This window comes from Onychomys torridus, chromosome 14, assembly GCF_903995425.1.
Source record: "Onychomys torridus chromosome 14, mOncTor1.1, whole genome shotgun sequence".
In the NCBI taxonomy this organism is placed as follows: Eukaryota; Metazoa; Chordata; class Mammalia; order Rodentia; family Cricetidae; genus Onychomys; species Onychomys torridus.
In genome coordinates, this window is record NC_050456.1 from 70,461,756 (window position 1) to 70,479,294 (window position 17,539).

A 17,539-nucleotide genomic window follows, 5' to 3' on the forward strand; every position below is an offset into this window, starting at 1 on the left:
GCAACAAGGAGCTCATTTATGGGAAAAAGCACTTGAGAGGCCACGCCTTCCACTGTAGCAATAATGCCCAATAACGGCCGCGCTACTACCACCCGTTCAACATGTCCAAGCGAGGAGCTGGGGATCGAAAAACAGAGACAAGAGACAGCGGGTCATTCGCCTCAGCAGAATGCCGAATGCCTTTTATTGAAGAAGGGAGGAAACCTTAAATACAGGCATACAGCACAATGGGAGAACCCCAGAGGGCAGAAGTTCACTACTGATGTTTATAATCTTGCATCTCAGCTGTTAATGCCCAATATGCAGGCTACACAAACAAGGAACTTCCCTTAAGCATTCAGGAGGTGAAGACAGGCAGGAAATCAGCATAGGGAGGACATCAAGGTCAAGGTCAGCAAGCAAAGCAACAGCTACCCAAATGGGGGCCAGGGCCCTACATTCCACCTCCTCAGTAGATAGAAACCAGGAGGGACACGTGGCTAAGGATCTGGCAAAGACACACAAACTGGCAATGTGGCTCCCTCCAGAGGAAGAACAGGGAAGATGAGAGACAGTAGGGTGCCAGGTGGGATTGGGATGGCGAGGAGTCTGACTTGATCACAACCCAAATGTGACCACGTGTTTCATGAGCAATGGTAAATGATTGGTAAGCAAAAAAGAAAAATGCAAATAAGCTTTGTGAATAACACACACATGTGGCATCATCATCCGATTGGTTGACCGAGCTTACACACATTACAAAGTCTGTACATTTGTGGGACAAGCTTTGTGCTAGGGGTTGGAGAGAGTCCATTCCCAAGAAGCTTGAGATCCAAACAGAAAGGTGAACACCAAACACAGAATAACCATCTACGAACTGTAACCGCCCAGGAAATCATATATATAGGTTGTCTGCAAGTAGCCGGGGGATGTTTGCCTAAAAGGTCGTTTAGGTAGGGCATGGTCCGATGAGAAGATGGGGAGAGTGTCCCTGGCAGAGGAAGCAACAGGAGCAGATGCCAAGTGGCAGCAGATTCAAGAGCCATCTCCACTGGGTTGTGTCCGTGTCTTCTCACCCAGCTCCTCCTCCTCCAGGAACAACACACCAGGGTGGGCCTGAGTGAAGACCCAGATGCTAATCTATGTCCCGCACATCATATAATCTCTCCAGCCCTACTGCCTGTCTGGAAGTGGAAGGTGGGGAGTCACTCTGACCCGGCCAAGCTTCCAGGGTCACCTTGAAGATCAAGCAGAATCATGAGGCTTGGAAATGTGTTTCCTGGACCAGGAAGCTGAAGGGAAAGAGTTGGATTCCAGTCTTGTGACTAGATGCTGAGCCAGATGCCTCAACTGAAAAGATACATTTAAAAGATTTCCGAGTTCAACCTACCATATCATGAGATCTGCATCAAACCTTTTCACCCATCTCCTAGGGAGGATGGGGCTGGTTGGGAGTGATGAGGGAGAAACAGGGGTAAGGGCTTCTATAGGGCTGTGGATTATGAGATAACTGTGTATCATTCAGGAGTTGGGGGAGGGGGCAGGCCAATCTGAGGTCCAGATATGAAGTCTGAAGCAGTAAACAGGATTCAGGATTTAATTTTCCCTTTCAGACTTGCCCCCACCCCCCGAATCCCACTCCTTTTTTTTTTTCTTTTCCCATGCTTTGCCAAGGAACCTAGCTCCTGGGAGATTCTGCAGCCCTTTCTATCCTACAGAGAATGCTAGTCCTGTCCTGAGGATATATATACATGGGGTTTAGACTGACTTACCATGGCTGCCTCTGACCCTATACCTAGCCTGATGCAGAAACAGGAATGCTGTACAGAGCTCCCAGGGGTCAGGGCAAGTGGGTTTTCTTAAGTGTGGTAGCAAGGGCTCTGAACCTCTGAGGCTGTGAGTCTGAGTTTCTGGAGGCAGAGAACCAGGCACTAGAATCATAGTGTTACATCCAACAGGGAACTCTGGTCCTGAGCCAGGTGGAATGAGCCTGGCAGCCCCTTTCTACCTCTTGCTGGCAGAGCACGTGTTTGCACACCAGCTCCTCCAGTGCTAAGTCATCAACTTTGCTTTAACAAGATCCAATTAGTGTCTTCTCTGCAGCCCTGAGCCCTTCCAGAAGAGCGATGTGAACAAGGGGCCACCTCTTCCTGTAACTCAGATGCACCTTCCCTGCTTCTGCCTCCCTTCCAGGAGCAAGGCTGCCAACAACTATTTGCTCCAATCTCTTATCTCATGCACATCTGGCTCCAACATTTCTCTGTGTGAGGATCCCTCACATGTTACCCTGAAGTGTAGCATGGAATGAGTCTTCATCTTCTACACCTCTTCCCATTCTTTCTCCTGTCTACCCACATGAATGCCCACCCACCCACACTTCCATGCAAATAGCCATTCATTTCTTCAATGATTCTCCCCCAGAAGGTGCAGCCACTCAAACATCCATCTATTCACCAACCCATGTACCCACCATCTGTCCGTATCTTCATTCCATCCAATCATCCGTTTGTCCATCCACCTCTTCATTACACTACCCACCTCTCCAATCATCCAACCATTCTTCCACCCATCCACTCCTCCATCCATCCATCCACCCCATTCAGCCATCTGTGTGAAACACATTCAATAAACATTTCCCTGGGACCTCCTTTATGTGATGTCCTTTTCCTGACACCGGGAATACAGTCAGGAGCTACACTGAAGTCCCTCCTCTAACGCTACTTCCAATCTAACAACTCTATTCTTCAATAGTTTAGGACCAGGGACAGGCTGCTGGATCTCAAGCTTGTCATTACAAGGGCTACTATTTCATGCTTAGCTGCAGTAACAGTAAATGAGATAATTTCTGAAAAGTGCTTAGCCCAAATCCTGATATATGTTAAACACTCCACAAGTGATCAATAACATTTTTATTTATAGTATTGGTGCCATGATCATTATCATCATTTCTTTAGATACTTATTATGAGACTTGGTTGCTTATGAACTTAATAATTTATACATGCATTGGTGAATCTTTATTGGGTAGCTACTGCGTATCCCAGCCTATGCTAATAAGCTCTATGACCTTCAGGAGTTGAGAATCTTATTGTGTAGATGAGATAGATATTTGAAATGGCTCAGCAGCATCAATCATCATTAGCATGGCTGCAATGACCACAGATTTTTACTGAGTGCTTTTGTGCTAGCTGTTGGATGTGCAAAATTCTGTCTACACTAATAAAAACTCTGGGTAACTTCCAGTGTCTTCCCATCTTATGGATGAAAAAAAGTCAAGAACGGGACGAGTCTTATTCAATGTCATAGAGCTGGCACATGGAACAACTGGGATTTGAGATTTGCATTATGGGGAAACTCCAGAGGGTGGGCTCAGGAGAAGATGAACAATGGGGAAATGATTTCCATGTGAAGAGGAGTGACCAGTCAAGCTATTCCCCAGATATGAGTCACAGAACTGCTACAATAGATCCATGCATCCTTAAGACCTCAAGAGAGACCCACTGCATCAAAGCCCCTGGGAAACCTCCATTCTCGATCTGTTACCACTTTTTACAGCTTGAAGCCCTGCTCTGATGTTGAAAGTAGATGGCTATCCTCAACCTCACCTCCTACTCCATGTGGGATATGAGACACATCACTATCCCATGTGGAGTTCAATTTCTCTCAAGAAAGTGGGGTGCTAGGTTCCTCTTGGTACAGTAAGATGAGATGACACCAGTGTGCTTGGTCTTTGGCTGGACAGTGGCCTGTCCTCAGTTCATGGAAAACCTTTATCTTCAGAGTCTGAGGTTGTCTGTATGCATTGTACATCTGGGATTTGGCCCTTCTGGGTTGTATTGTAACAAATTTTTCCTGAGGATACACAACATATACATCTACTCACTCCAGATAGGGAACCCACAATAGACCAAAGTACAGATACCTAAAGTCCAACCTGGTGAACCAATGAATTTTTATTGGAGTTACTTACAGGAATCTGGGTGATGGGTCACCTACAGGAAGAGAAATGACTCAGAAAAGTGCATCACCAAAGCCACCCCAGTTCACAAAATCGGGAACCTAGAGCACACTGCACAGCCTGCAGGCAGCTCAGTGGGTTGGAGAGTGTCCTTTCTAGGTGCCTCAGTTGGTCTAAACCTCTCCCAGGCAGCTCTGCTGGTTTCTGCTTCTTCAAGCACCTTGTCTAGTCTTCAGAGTCTTTGCAACTGAGCTTCCTTTTGTCTGAGAGGAACTCCCCACTTTTATTGCTTACTCTGGCAGGGAGGGGCCCAGTGAATCTGGTCAGTTTCAGGAACTTCCTGAAGCTATTCTGAGCGGCTTACCTTCCTAAGGAGTTTCCTACAGGATGGAATGTTTCATTGACATGTCTTAGAATCTAATTGTGAAACTGAAACACTCAGTCTTCTTCAACCAGTAGACTATCCCAGTGGCTTCCTTAGGAATATTCTTCCAGAACAAGTAATTGGCAAAGCATCTGATGAGCGCACCAGCCATACCTGCTGCCCTCAAGCTCAAGTGGCATTTTTATCTGCTCCTCAGAGAAACCAGCCTGCCACATGCATCCCAGAAAAGCCATTGTTCTCTCTGGCTTTGTAAACAACAGATCAGGCCACTGTGTCAGAACACAGCCTCTGCTCCTGCTGGGTGAGTGACAAGGTGGCCCCCACTGAGAAGTCTCTCCTGGGTGGGTATAAACAAGGGTCACCATAATGGCTGAGAGAAAAGCCCATCCACCCACATGCCTGTCATTATGATTGTCATTGTGAGTGAACCACTTCACAGATCTGCCAGCCATTCCCTCTGGCAGTGACTGCCTTTTAGACTAAGAGTGGGTGGGGGCAATGCTTGGAAGGTGTCTGGCCCAGCAAGGACTTCTGGCATGACATTTGAAGTGGGGTTGTCTGGGTTGAGGAGACAAGGCCACTGCCAGTGATGTTGGAGGATACTGGAGGAAGTTTGGTGGACAGGGTGGAGAACAGTAGACTGAAGGATAAGCCAGAGGCCTGGATCTCAGGACATCAGGGAAAGCCAAGAGGCGGATGAGATAAACAGGTCACAAGTCTTGGGAGCCCTGCAGCAGAACATCATGGGGGTGTGGGGGGGGGGCTGGTAAGAAGGAAGCTACTTTGCAGGAGTTTCTCAAATAGACAATATCTAAGTTAGAGCTATCCTAACAAAGCATTCTAGACTTGGTGGTTTGCACACACATGGCAGGGTAGGGGGTGGTCCTTGAATGCTCTACCCCTCCAACAGTCACATGGAGACCTAACCCCCAAGGGACTGGAAGTTGAGGTCCCCTGGAGGTTATCCTTTCATGAAGGTAGAGCAGGATCAAGTGTCCTTGTCAAAGAGCCTGGAGGAGGTCATTAATCCCTCTTGCCCTCTGTCCTTGGCCCACAACACTCCTCCTCTCCATGGGATACAGTGTCAATTAGAGCACAGGCCAACCTACAGAACTTTCGTATTGAGCCTCTCTCTATAGCTGTGAGAAATAATTTCCTATTCTTTATGAATTACCCTGTCCCAAATATTTTGTTACAGAAGCAGAATGCAGACTAAGACTACACCTCACACTTGTTTTCAGAGCAGCACTGGCGGCCCTGAGGAAGGAAGGGCCTTGCATGAGAAGTATGTTCCAAGCAGAGCTGCTACTGGTCCTTGAGGGCTGCTACCAGTCCCTCAAGCCAGTTCCCATGGGTGGACAGAGAAGATGACCCTGGAAGAGTACCACACCTGGGGGTCCCTGGAAGAAGACAAAGTAAGAAGTGGAGACAGGATATTCCACACCTCCATTTGATACTGCCCTTCTTGTCTTGTTTTAATAGGAGGAAGCTGAGACCAGGAGGAAAGTGGTCTAAGGAGCAGGTTGACCAGTGAGGATGGCCTTAATGACTGATTCATGTTCCTGGGGCTGGGGCCTCAATCATGTGTTGCCACTGAGTTCTTTCACGTTATAGATATATTTAGAGCTGGGCCTCTCTCCCCAGACTAAACATAGCTCTGTGGCTTTATTTGGTCACCCTGGGTCCCCAACACCTGGCTCAGCAAAGTATGGGTGCCAGCAAAGGTTAAAAAACAAGGACCACAAAAACCATGGAGTCTACAGGAGCTTTCACCTTACTGCCCCAGCAAGGAGCTCCTGAGACATCGATGCACATCCAGCCTTGGCCTTGAATCCTAGTCTGTGCATCTGCTCACCTTAAATCAGTTTAAAGCCTTTATCTTATCTCAGTGTCAGGGGTGCAGGTGGGGAGGGGAGCAGGTGGCTCCCTCTGTGCTGCCAACAAAGGCCTGTGTCTAGACAGGAGGAGGCCCTGTCTGAGGGCAGACTGCAGAACTGTGGGAGAACACACAGGCAGCACAGAGCTGTAGGGCACAGAGCTAGAGATGCACAGGGGCCTCGGGTGTGGGTGCACCAGGCTGTAGGGTATAAGGTGGGGGCTTGAAAACTAAATTCTTACCTGGTTGGTAGAATCTTTGGGTTCAAAACTGCACCCCATCTCCTAGACCAACTGGAGAAAAAATTAGTTTCCCCACCCAAGTCTCACATAATCCTGGCAGAATGCAGTTCTCAATCACACCCCAATAAAAGGCCAAGTGGACAGAAAAGACCTGCAGCTGGTTCTTTGTTTTTCTTTCTGCGGCCACCTCCTCTCGTCGCCACTGTAGTCTTCGGGGGTCCCAGTACAGCAGGTTATGCTGTGTGAGTTCCACCCCTCCATGCCAAGACTCACAGTGTCCATTTTCAGGTTGGAAGGAGGCCTGATCCCACAGGGTTTGCAGAAGTTTCACTAATGAAGGGAGAACACTTTCAGCATGGACAGCACCTTCCAACAGAGGCACGGGTATAAGGAAAGCTGAGAGGAAGCTGTGTGTCTACCTGCCTTCAATGCTGCTGCTGCTGCTGCTGCTTCCTGAGGGAGTACGTCTACTGTTACACTCCAAAGACACTAGAACCCAGCTCCTTTGGCCTTCCAATGTGGACTTCACAAGTCACTCCCAGGGTGCTACCAGGTCTTCAGCACCAGACTGGGAAGAGAAAAAGGAAGGCAGATGCTTATTTTGGGAGAGTGATTTGCCTCAGTCTTAAGAGTCCCAGGGGCTGCATAGTGGCTGCACCTTTGAGATCCACCCTAGGCAGAATTGCTTTCCTCTCTGCCCAGCTGTCTAAATTCTGAGAAAAGCAACATTTAAAGGGTTAAGGAGCGAGGCATATAAACTGAGGGTTTCAGCACCAGATGTATAAACTAAGGATGTGACTGCTTCAAGCTGTGGTTCAGCAGAGGGTTTTTATTGTAAAGATGAGGGAGAGAACCGCTGGAGGCATCTGGAAGAGTCCAGAGTGAACATAGCCAGCAGAACAGACCCCATGAGAGGAGAGAGAGAGAGAAAAAGCAAGAGAGGAAGAGAAAGAGTCAACCCAGAGTGTCTTAGTTGGGGTTTCTATTGCTGTGAAAAGACACCATGACCACAGCAACTCTTACAAAGGGAACATTTAATTGGGATGGCTCACTTACAGTTTCAGAGGTTCAGCCCATTATCATCATGGTGGGGAGCATGGTGGGCATGCAGGCAGATGTGGTGCTGGAGCTGAGAGGGTTACATCTTGCAGGCAACAAGAAGTTGACTGAGATACTGGTTTCCTGAGCATAAGAAACCTCAAAGCCTGTCCCCCACAATGACATACTTCCTCCAACAAGACCATACCCTCTTCAACAAAGCCACACCTCCTAATAGTGCCATTCTCTATGAGACTGTGGAATTCAATTACATTCAAACTACCACATTCCACTCCATGGCCCCCATAAGCTTGTAACAATATCATAATGCACAATGCATTTCGTCCAACTTCAGAAGTCTCTGTAGTCTATGATAGTCTCAACAACATTTTAAAGTCCAAAGTTCAAAGTCTCTTTTGAGATTCATGTAGTCTCTTAACTGTAATCTCCTATAAACTCACAATCAAAAAACAGATCACATATTTCCAAAATATAATGGTACAGGATATACATTACCATTCCAAAATGCAGGAAAGGGAGCATAATGAGGAAATACTGGACCAAAGCAAGACCAAAAACCAACTGGGCAAACTCCAAACTCTGTATCTCCATGTCTGATGTCAAAATGTTCTTCAGATCTCCAACCCCCTTCAGCTCTGTTGACTGCTACACACTTCTTTCCCTTGGGCTGGTTCCAACTCTCTGTTAGCAGCTTTCCTCAGCAGGTATCCCACAGCGCTGGCATCTCTATATCTTGGGGTCTCCAGGGCAATCCAGGCTTCAACTTCACAACTTCACACAATGGCCTCTCTACTAGGTCTCCATTTAGGGACACCCCTGACACATGCCTGGCCTTAGTGACTTTCTTTAGGCATGAAGGCAAATTCCATAACCTGTTTCTTTTGTCCTTAACTCTAAATCTAGAACCACATGGCCTAAGCTGCCAAGTTCTGCTACTTGCTGGGGCTGGAACATGGCCCCTTTGCTCAATGACATCTTCACCAGCTTTCTGTCCTTCACTGCCTAAGCTTGGCTGTCCTCAAACTCAGAGATCTGCTGGCTTCTGGCTTTCTAGTGCTGGGATTAAAGAAAGGTGTGTGTACCATCACATCTGGCTCTACGCATTTCTTTAATTCCTCCTTACAAATTGGAAACTTAGCTGGGTGGGATCTCACCCTAAGGTCACCATTCCCTCTGTTCCATTTCTTAATCTGTTTATCTCCTTGAACACAAGATTTAGCTCCATCTCACTTCCTGGTGCTCTTTTTCACCTCAAAATTTCCATTTTATAATTTACCCTGCTTGACTTGCTCCTTTTCATTATAAATCTTCATTAGAGTTACCACTAATATCCATACAACAGAGTCTATACTAGGCTATTTTGAGATTTCTTCTGCCAAAGGAATTAATCCCAAACTCTTCACTTTAGCCTCAGGCAGACTCTTTGGACAAGGGCAAAAAGCAGCCACTTTCTTCACCAAAATATCACAAGACCAGTCTTTAGGCCACATATTAACATTCTTCTTCTCTGAAATCTCTTGATCCCATTGTTCAGCTAACCACATTTAGCACCACTGTCTTCCATGCTCCTACTAGTATAGCCCATTAAGCAGTGCTTAAAGTATTCCACTGCTTTCTTAACTCAAAGTACTAAAGTCCATATTACTCCAAACAAAAACATGGTCAGGCCTATCACATTAATACCCCAGTCCCTGGTACCAACTTCTGTCTTAGTTAGGGTTTCTGTTGCTGTGAAAAGACACCATGACCACGCCAACTCTTAAAAAGGAAACATTTAATTGGGATGGCTCACTTACAGTTTCAGAGGTTCAGTCCGTTATCATCATGGTGGGGAGTATGGTGGCATGCAGGAAGTTGACTTAGATACTGGGTGGTGCCCTGAGCATAGGAAACCTCAAAGCCTGTTCCCCACAGCAACACATTTTCTCCAACAAGGCTAGACCTGATAAGTCTTTGCCACCCTGATAGGCCTCTCCGCCAATGCAGAATGTTTGGGTATATAAGCTGCATCCCAGAAAACAGACACATGGTTCTTCTGACTTCTCAACCCTGTCACCTCTCCAAGGGGCCAGGAATCACCCAGGAATGCTTTAGTCATTAAACCTGGGCTTTTCCTGATTCGGTTTGCTGCATCAGCAGAGAGGCCTATCAGGATGGAAAAGACTTATCACCTGGAGGTTCTACCGAGAACGGATGGGGCAGAGCAAAGGCAGCCCTCTGCACCAGAACGAGTCAAGGGCCTGGCGTGGCCGTGTCTTTGGCAAGACACCCTGAAAAATGAAGAGGCCCTGGGCCTCCAAGGCAAGGACTGGGAAAGGGCAATTTACCAAGCTGAGAGCCAATCTTAGTCTGGCAGAGAGCAGATGTGGGGGAGAGGGTATTTTCCCACCACACAGCCCTGGGCCAGTGGGGAAAAATCAGCCCCCTTCTGTGGAACCTCCAGATGGTTTAAGTCTTTTCCACCCTGATAGGCCTTTCCACCGACACAGCAAACCAAACCAGACTGAATCAAAAAGAATCCTGGTTTAATGGGTAAAGCATCCCTGGGTGATTCCTCGCCCCTTGGAGACAGGGCTGAGAGGCCAGAAGAACCATGTATCTGTTTTCTGGGATGCAGCTTATGTACCCTGTGGGAGTGGTCTTGAACGTCTCTGGGGGAGGAGCTGTGTTTGTTGAGCTTTGAAGGGGCGGGTTTAGGGAAAGAGATGGGGGAGGGGAGTTGAGGTGGATCTTCCACTAGACTCCTTCCAAACATTCCAGACCCTTTAGGTATAGGGATGCCAGGGTGTAGGGGGTTGAGGTGGATCTCCCACCCTAACAATATCCACTTCAACAAAGCCACATCTCCTAATAGTGCCACCCTCTATGAGATTATGGGATTATGGGGGCCAATTACATTCAAACTACCACAAAGGTGGGGGGGGGGGGGCAAGAGAGCATAGCTGAACCAGCAGGGTTATAAGGAGAAATGAGAAGCTGGGGGGTAGGAAGCCCATGAGCTGGAGAAATTTAGGGTAAGGATCATATGAGACCCAACCAGGATGCCAGGATAGACTCTGAAGTGTGTAACAGGTACTTGTGATACTGAGGGAGCCTGGAGGCCAGCTTCCACTCTGGTATGCTAATAAGCACCACATACAGCCATTTGTCCCTTTCACCAGAGTTAAGGAAAAGGCTTGTTTAGTAGAGGGGAACTGACTTCACAGGTTCCTGAGGAACGCTGGCTTTTGTCTCACTGCCAGAATTTGGACCTGACACTAGCTACATGAAGGCAGGAGTATCAGGTCATCCTCAGCTACACAGTGAATTTGAGACAGTGTGGATTACGTGATACCTTGTCCAAAGAAGATGCTAAGATGCTAGTTGCTAAATAACCTTCCTTTTCTAGAACCCAAAACATCCGATGATGTTCCAATAACTATCAGCAGATGTAATGCCCTTCCTATTATTTGGTCCTGAGTATCAGCTAACATAAAACATGTGCATTGCTGTGAGGTTTAACTTGTAGAAAAGTGATATGTTGAAGGAACTATAGGAGCTGGCCTCAGAAGGTCAGAATGAACTGATGTTCAAGCCAGGGGGGGGGGGGAAGAAAGAATAGACAGGCTGGAGAGATGGCTTCAGTGGTTAGGAATACTTCGTACTCTTGCAGAAGACCAGAGTTGGTTCCCAGCGCCCACATCAGGTATCTCACAACCTCCTGTCACTCTAGTCCCAGGGGATCCAATATCTTCTTCTGGCCTCTGGGGGCACCTGTGCACACAAAAATAAAAATAAATCTTTAAAAAAGAAAATAAAATGGAAAGGACATGTGACCTGGACAACACCCCTACACACACACACACACACACACACACACACACACACACACACACACTCATGATGAGGTCTTGTGTCCAATGCTGTTTGCTTTCTCCCAACTTGTGCAAGCCCTTTGACATACCTGAATCCTTAGAGTGCTTTGGGGGTAACAATAACCTCCACTCTCCCATCTTCTCAAGGTGCTAGCCTTGACTAAATCTGATTCCTTCTCACCAGCTTTCTTCTCCCGAATATTGGCCTTTAGGTGGTGAACAGATGGTCTCAGTCAGGTAACAGAGGAGGGCAGTTCCTTATTTCACAGTTGAGGGAACTGAGGCTCGGAGCTGAGGTGTGGCTTGTTTGAGATATAAAGCTGAAGATGGATCAGATCCATTGGCTTAGCTTTGGGTCACATGGTGTTCCCAAGGTTGGGAATAGAGGGAGGAGGTGGACAGATGGTAACCTACCATTCTGTGCCCTGTGTTCTGACCTTTAGGGACTCTGTCTTTGCAGAAAACATTGTCCTTAATCCCCCAGAGCTGTGGAGATGCTGCACACAGATCCAGGATTGGAATCAGAGTCCTGGGTCTTAACTCAGAAAGGCAACTCTCACTTCAAAAGAGACAAGTGATAGCTTATTCTGCAGCCAAATGTGAGTGATGGTAGCTTGGAAACACAGGTTTAGGTTGTTCCAAATTCCGTATTCCTCCGAGGTAACAATTCCATGAGCTTTTATGGAACAAAGACAAATATAAATCGAGATAGTTTTCAGGTGTATTGCTGAAAACATTGGGTAGGCAGTTTCTAGAAAAACTGAGAAATTTTAGCTTTTGTGAGACCAAAACAGGAACAATATAGCTTCCAGATTAAGGTTTCTGTTTGCAGTCAAGACAGTTAAGAATAAATTGTTAGTTATTTAGCGGCACTCTTACCCTGCGAGGAACACGTCCCAAACACAACAAATCCACAGAAGAGCTGTTTATTAATATAGGATAGAGGATAGAGGTGACAGGCCTGTGTGAAGCACACACGTGAGTGAGGAGAGAGAAGAGGAGGAGAGAGAGACCTGTGCAAAATAGTGCCAGCTTTTTAAAGAGTGAGCTGCGCATGCGTACAGGACTGCATGTGGCTACTCCACACATGCGCGTAGATTACATGGCCATGCGCACTTTACGCAACCATGTAAAGCCACGGAGTCCTAGTCACGCGAGATATTCTGACCTGAAAATGGCTATTTTGAACCAGAAATAATTAGGCAGTCCGCCGGGCAAGCCCAACCGTGTGGACATGTTGTAATTTTCTATCATAAGTTCCGGTTTCTCCTGTGTTAAGTCCTTGCAAGTGAAGGTTTCTATTTGTAGTTAAGAATAAGTTCCTGTTTCTTAGATCTGATGTAAACTGCAAAGCATGTTTTTCAACCTACTTTAAACCTGCAGCCCTGTTCACATGACACATATCCTGACCCTTGTTCCTTCCCTTTCGTTATGGTTTTCTTTTTTCTTTCTTTTTTTTTTTTTAACTGTGGTTTTCTAACAATGTATAACAGTCAATTCTCTGGCCACTGTGAACACCTGTCTCTTCTATAAAAGAGACCTCAGGAGACCAGCAGGGGCCACTCTTTCAAATCCTGACTTAGAATGGGACAGCTGGTTGGCCAGTCCTAGGTGCACCCCAAGATACTGCTTGCTTTAGTTGGACAATCTTGGATTTGGTCCTTTCTCCAAGTGATTTTTCAGGGATCACACTCCAGGCCTCAGAGACTCTCTTAGCCTTTATTTGATGGAATCCCAAAGGTTTCAAGTGTTAGTCGCAGATCTTTAGGTTAAACACAGAGATGGGCAGGAATGGTTATCCAGGGGCTGAATATAGTCTAGAGTAAATTGAAATTGGGGTTTAGACTTGCAACATTCCAACTTCTCCATAGTCATTAAAATTCTGATCAGTTAGTCTGTCTGGCAGGGGATGGTCAGAGGAAGGCCTGGATCTTTTCAGGAACTTTTGTTCATACAGGTAACCCTCATCCCTAAGGCAGGTTCACTGGCCCTAACCACTAGGCCTCTCAGAACTCACGTTTCCTCCTCTCTGGTGGGACACCATTGCATGTCCAGCACAGCCTCAGAAGAGGCTTGTGACAAATTGGTCTGGTCAGACCATCTGTGAATAGAGATCCTCCATTCTCCTTCCAAGGGCCCCTTGCCTTGCAGGATGACCATGTTCAAAACAACAGAGAAAGCCTTGAGGACTCCACAGGATTAAAAGCAGGCAGCCTCGCCTTTTTCTCCTAGTGAGATTTTTGGGCCCCAACTCCCCAGCCTCGGTTTCCCAAGTCTGGACTGAAAAAGTGACATTTTCTGGGCCAAACTCAAGCCTTTCAAAAAGGTGTTCTGGGCCAGCGCGTTTGCCTCTTGCAAGTCCTTCGGGAGCTCATTTGCATTCTTGGAATGAAATGTTGACTGTACTTCAGGCTCAGCCACACATTAAAATGCTCCTGAAGGCTTATTTTGGAGAAGGAACTCTGAGAGATGGCTGGCAGGCCTTCCACCTCCCCTGGGAGAGCAATCAGCCCCCTGCCTAGGCTGTAGGGAGGAAGGCCTGAGCCTGTGGCCCTGAGAGGCGCTGACCAATGAGAGCGTCGCCCCAGGGGCTGTCTCATTTTTCTATGTAAATAAATCATTTCCAGAGATTGCCCGGATCCCAGCAGGTTGCTGCTAAAATGTTTGAAGTGGATCCTTTGCCACTGTGAACACTGTTAAGCATTATTTCCAACTTTGGATGTTTTTCTCTGCTGATTTCACAGAATAATCACCAACCTCCCTTCCAGGCTCTGGCCTCTCTGTGTCTAAGATACATGCATGGCTCTGGGGACAGACTGCTCATCACCTACGGGTTTCCTGTTTTGTGGCTGGGCCCTGGTGATCACCAAGGGCTCCTAACCTATCTGAAACCTGAACTCTTTCTCTCTGCAGATTCACAGCTTGCCCTGGTCTTAAAGAGCATACTTCCTGTCTCCACCGTCTGCGCACCTTCTGTACATTGGACTAGGCCTGCAACCTCTCTTCCAAGACTTCCTAATCCTTCAGCACCTGGCCCTGCCTGCCCTCTCCACACTAATTCACTCCCGCCCCTGCTTGCTATGCTCTGACCCTATTGGTTCTCCTGTCCCTCAAATATACGGAAGCATGGGTGAGGCCAAGGTACATAGGCGGGGCCAAGGTGCCCCTTTCTCCGGGTTCTTTCTTGAATGCCCCAGGTCAATTGCCCCTTTCTTAGAGAGAGCCCCCAACCCTGCCACCATTCTAGGTACCACTGATCTGAGCCTCATCTCTCTCTGTCATAAAACCCCCACACAGTCTCCTTCACATCATGTAGTGCTATTCAACTATAATATGAAGCACTGGGACATGACTTACTTAGGAGTCATTGACTGTGTGATTAGCATGCAAGCGTCATGAGGGGTCTTCCTCTTGTTCCTTGCTGGGATATCTGACCTAGCACACAGTAGATGCTCAATAAATATTCCTGATATTGTCAAACTTGAGTGTGGTAGTTCAAATGAAAAACGGCCCCCATAGGCTCATGTTTTAATGGTTGGCCCCCAGTTAGTGGAACTGTTTGGGAAGAATTGGGAGGTGTGGCCTTGTTGGAGGAAATATGTCACTGGGGGAAGGCTTTGAGGTTTCAAAAGCCCAATCCAAGCCCAGTGTCTCTCTCTGCCTGCCACCTGTGGATCAGGATGCAAAGCTCTCAGCTATGGCTCCAATGCCACACCTGCCTGCTTCCCACCATGATGATCACGAACTAATCCTCTGAAACTGTAAGCCAGCCCCCAGTTAAATGCCTTCTATTATAAGAGTTGCCTTGGTTGTGGGTTCTCTTCAGCCATAGAACAGTAACTTAGGCATGGAGAGGTTATCACACATTATACCCCAAGCCAGGTTCAGCTGTCTGTCCTCAATAAGCCAATTAAAGGCACAAAATTAAAAGTGGAAATCAGAAAAAGGAGATCTATTCAATATGACCACACTGAGAAGAGAGACAGAGAGATCCAGTGGCATTCCCTGACAAGTCTGCCTTGGGGGTCCTGAACTCAAGCTGAAGTTTAATTAGAGCTCCAAGGTTATGCACATTTCAGCAAGTCTTATCTAGGTGTAGTCCCACCCACCACTGACTTCATTGTCTGGGCTTAGTCTCACCTTGTGAGATGGCCTCAGGAGTTGTTCAAACTGTGTGAAATCTCTTTCCAGGAGACAAGTTGCCCCCTGGCTAGGACATTTTCCTTCTCCCAGCATGAGTTTCTCAGGGAAAGTCCCAATTCTTTGTGATCATTGTTTTAATCATCTGATATTTAGATTGAGGGAGACAGAATCTCTTTAAAAATCTCTTCTTTTCTACCAGTGATCATAAGGGACACATGAGACAGAAAGGGACACTTTATATTCCAGGTGATAAGAACACATTTATACTTCATATCGGGTCTTATCTATTGCTATGATAAGACATCATGACCAGGCCAATTTATAAAAGAAAGAATTTAATTGGGCTTATGGTTCCAGAGGTTAGGGTTCATGATGGCGGAACAAGGGCACAGAGGTAGGCATCTGGAGCAGTAACTGAGGCTCACATCTTGATCCCAAGCATGAGGCAGAGAGTGAACTGGGAATGGCATGAGTCTTCTGAAACCTCAAAGCCCTTCCCCAGTGAGATGCTTCCTCTGACCAGGCCACACCTCCCAATCCTTTCCAAACAGTTCCACTGACTGGAGACCATGTATTTAAATACATGCCTGGGGAAGGGAGGGACATTATCATTAGGTTCAATAGCAAATAGCCTCTACTTGCTGAGCCATTTCACAGACCTACATAGTGTATTTTGAGTTACTTTTCCTTCAAGGCATGAAGTTAGAGTCTAGATGATGATGGTGATGATGATGGTGATGATTTTGCTGTGTCATCTCTAGCATGGTGATGTACCTTACAGTTACAGGTTAGTGCTTACAGATGACAGTCATGATAAAGTTGTTATATATTCATGCACACAATGGCAGTGGAAACCATCTAGAGCCAGCAGAGGACCTTCTGTAGTAACACTGAAGGTGGTCAGGACACAAATCCTCTCAAACCAACACAGAAAGAAGTGGCCCCAAAGATAACTGTTTGTAAAGATGAACTCTGAATGTGAAGACATTTGGGGAAGACCTTTATTCATTTATTTTGCTTATATTTCCTTTTTTTGTGTGCATAGAGGTAGCATGCAATTAATTTTAAAAAAAAAACTAAACTGAATCTAAATGTGTCCAAAGACTCTCTCTTGATAAACACAGAATAAGAAGGGAAAGTCTTAGGGTTGCTGAAGAGACAGCTCAGCAGTTAAGTGCTTTCTCAGCAAAGTACAAGGACCAGAGTTCGGATCCACCAGACCCCCTGTAAATTCTGGGTAGACATGACAGACTACGTGTAATCCTGGCCTCACAAAGCAGAGACAAGATGAACTGGCTAGCATGACTATCTATTTCAGTGAGCTCTCGTTTGCTTGAGAGACCCTGCCTCAAAGAATAAGGTGGGAGAATGATTGAGGATGGTTCCTGACATCAACCCCTGACTCCACATTCAGGTACACGCACACACACACACACACACACACACACACACACACACACACACAAACATGTAAAAATATACATACATGCAATACCCTCCCCAACACACACACACACACACACACATATACACACACACACATACACACACACACACACACACACACACACACACACACACACACACACACACACACACATACACACACACATATACACACACACACACACATACACACACACACACACACACACACACACACACACACACACACACACAGATCCTGAAAAGGATTGAAAGTGACAGGAAGCATCACGTCACAGCTTATGGGTCTAATTCATCCCATCTTTTGTGGGAGTGGCTTATTCTTTCTTGGGACAGCAGACAGTGGGGCTTTCTAATACTGACATCCTGGAGCATTTATGGCATTACAAAGAGACTGCCACAGCACTGGATGTCTAGGTGATAGGATGCAGGCTGCCATCCAAAAGAGAAAGAGACCAGGAATGAGACCCCAGCTTAGCCTCCTTGCACCCTCCAGCTTTGTACCTAGGTCTCCCATGTGAGAACCCAAGAGAGCCAGAGTCAGGGTTCCCTTGAGTACTCATCCAGAGACCCTTCTCCTGGAGCATGGAGCAATATG

At 46.7% G+C, this 17,539-nt stretch overlaps 1 long non-coding RNA gene across 2 annotated transcripts in view; it reads right to left on the reverse strand.

Moving 5' to 3' along the window:
• Positions 1-398: 398 nt before the first annotated feature.
• The window catches only part of LOC118595210, a 33,081-nt gene continuing 15,940 nt past the window's right edge, over positions 399-17,539 (reverse strand). Inside the window, exon 3 of one of the 2 annotated variants that reach the window (XR_004946491.1) lies at positions 399-1,329. This is a non-coding gene — a long non-coding RNA (uncharacterized LOC118595210). Of the gene's footprint in view, positions 1,330-11,148; positions 11,252-17,539 lie in introns of those variants that run through there. The other variant, XR_004946490.1, reaches the window with a different exon arrangement.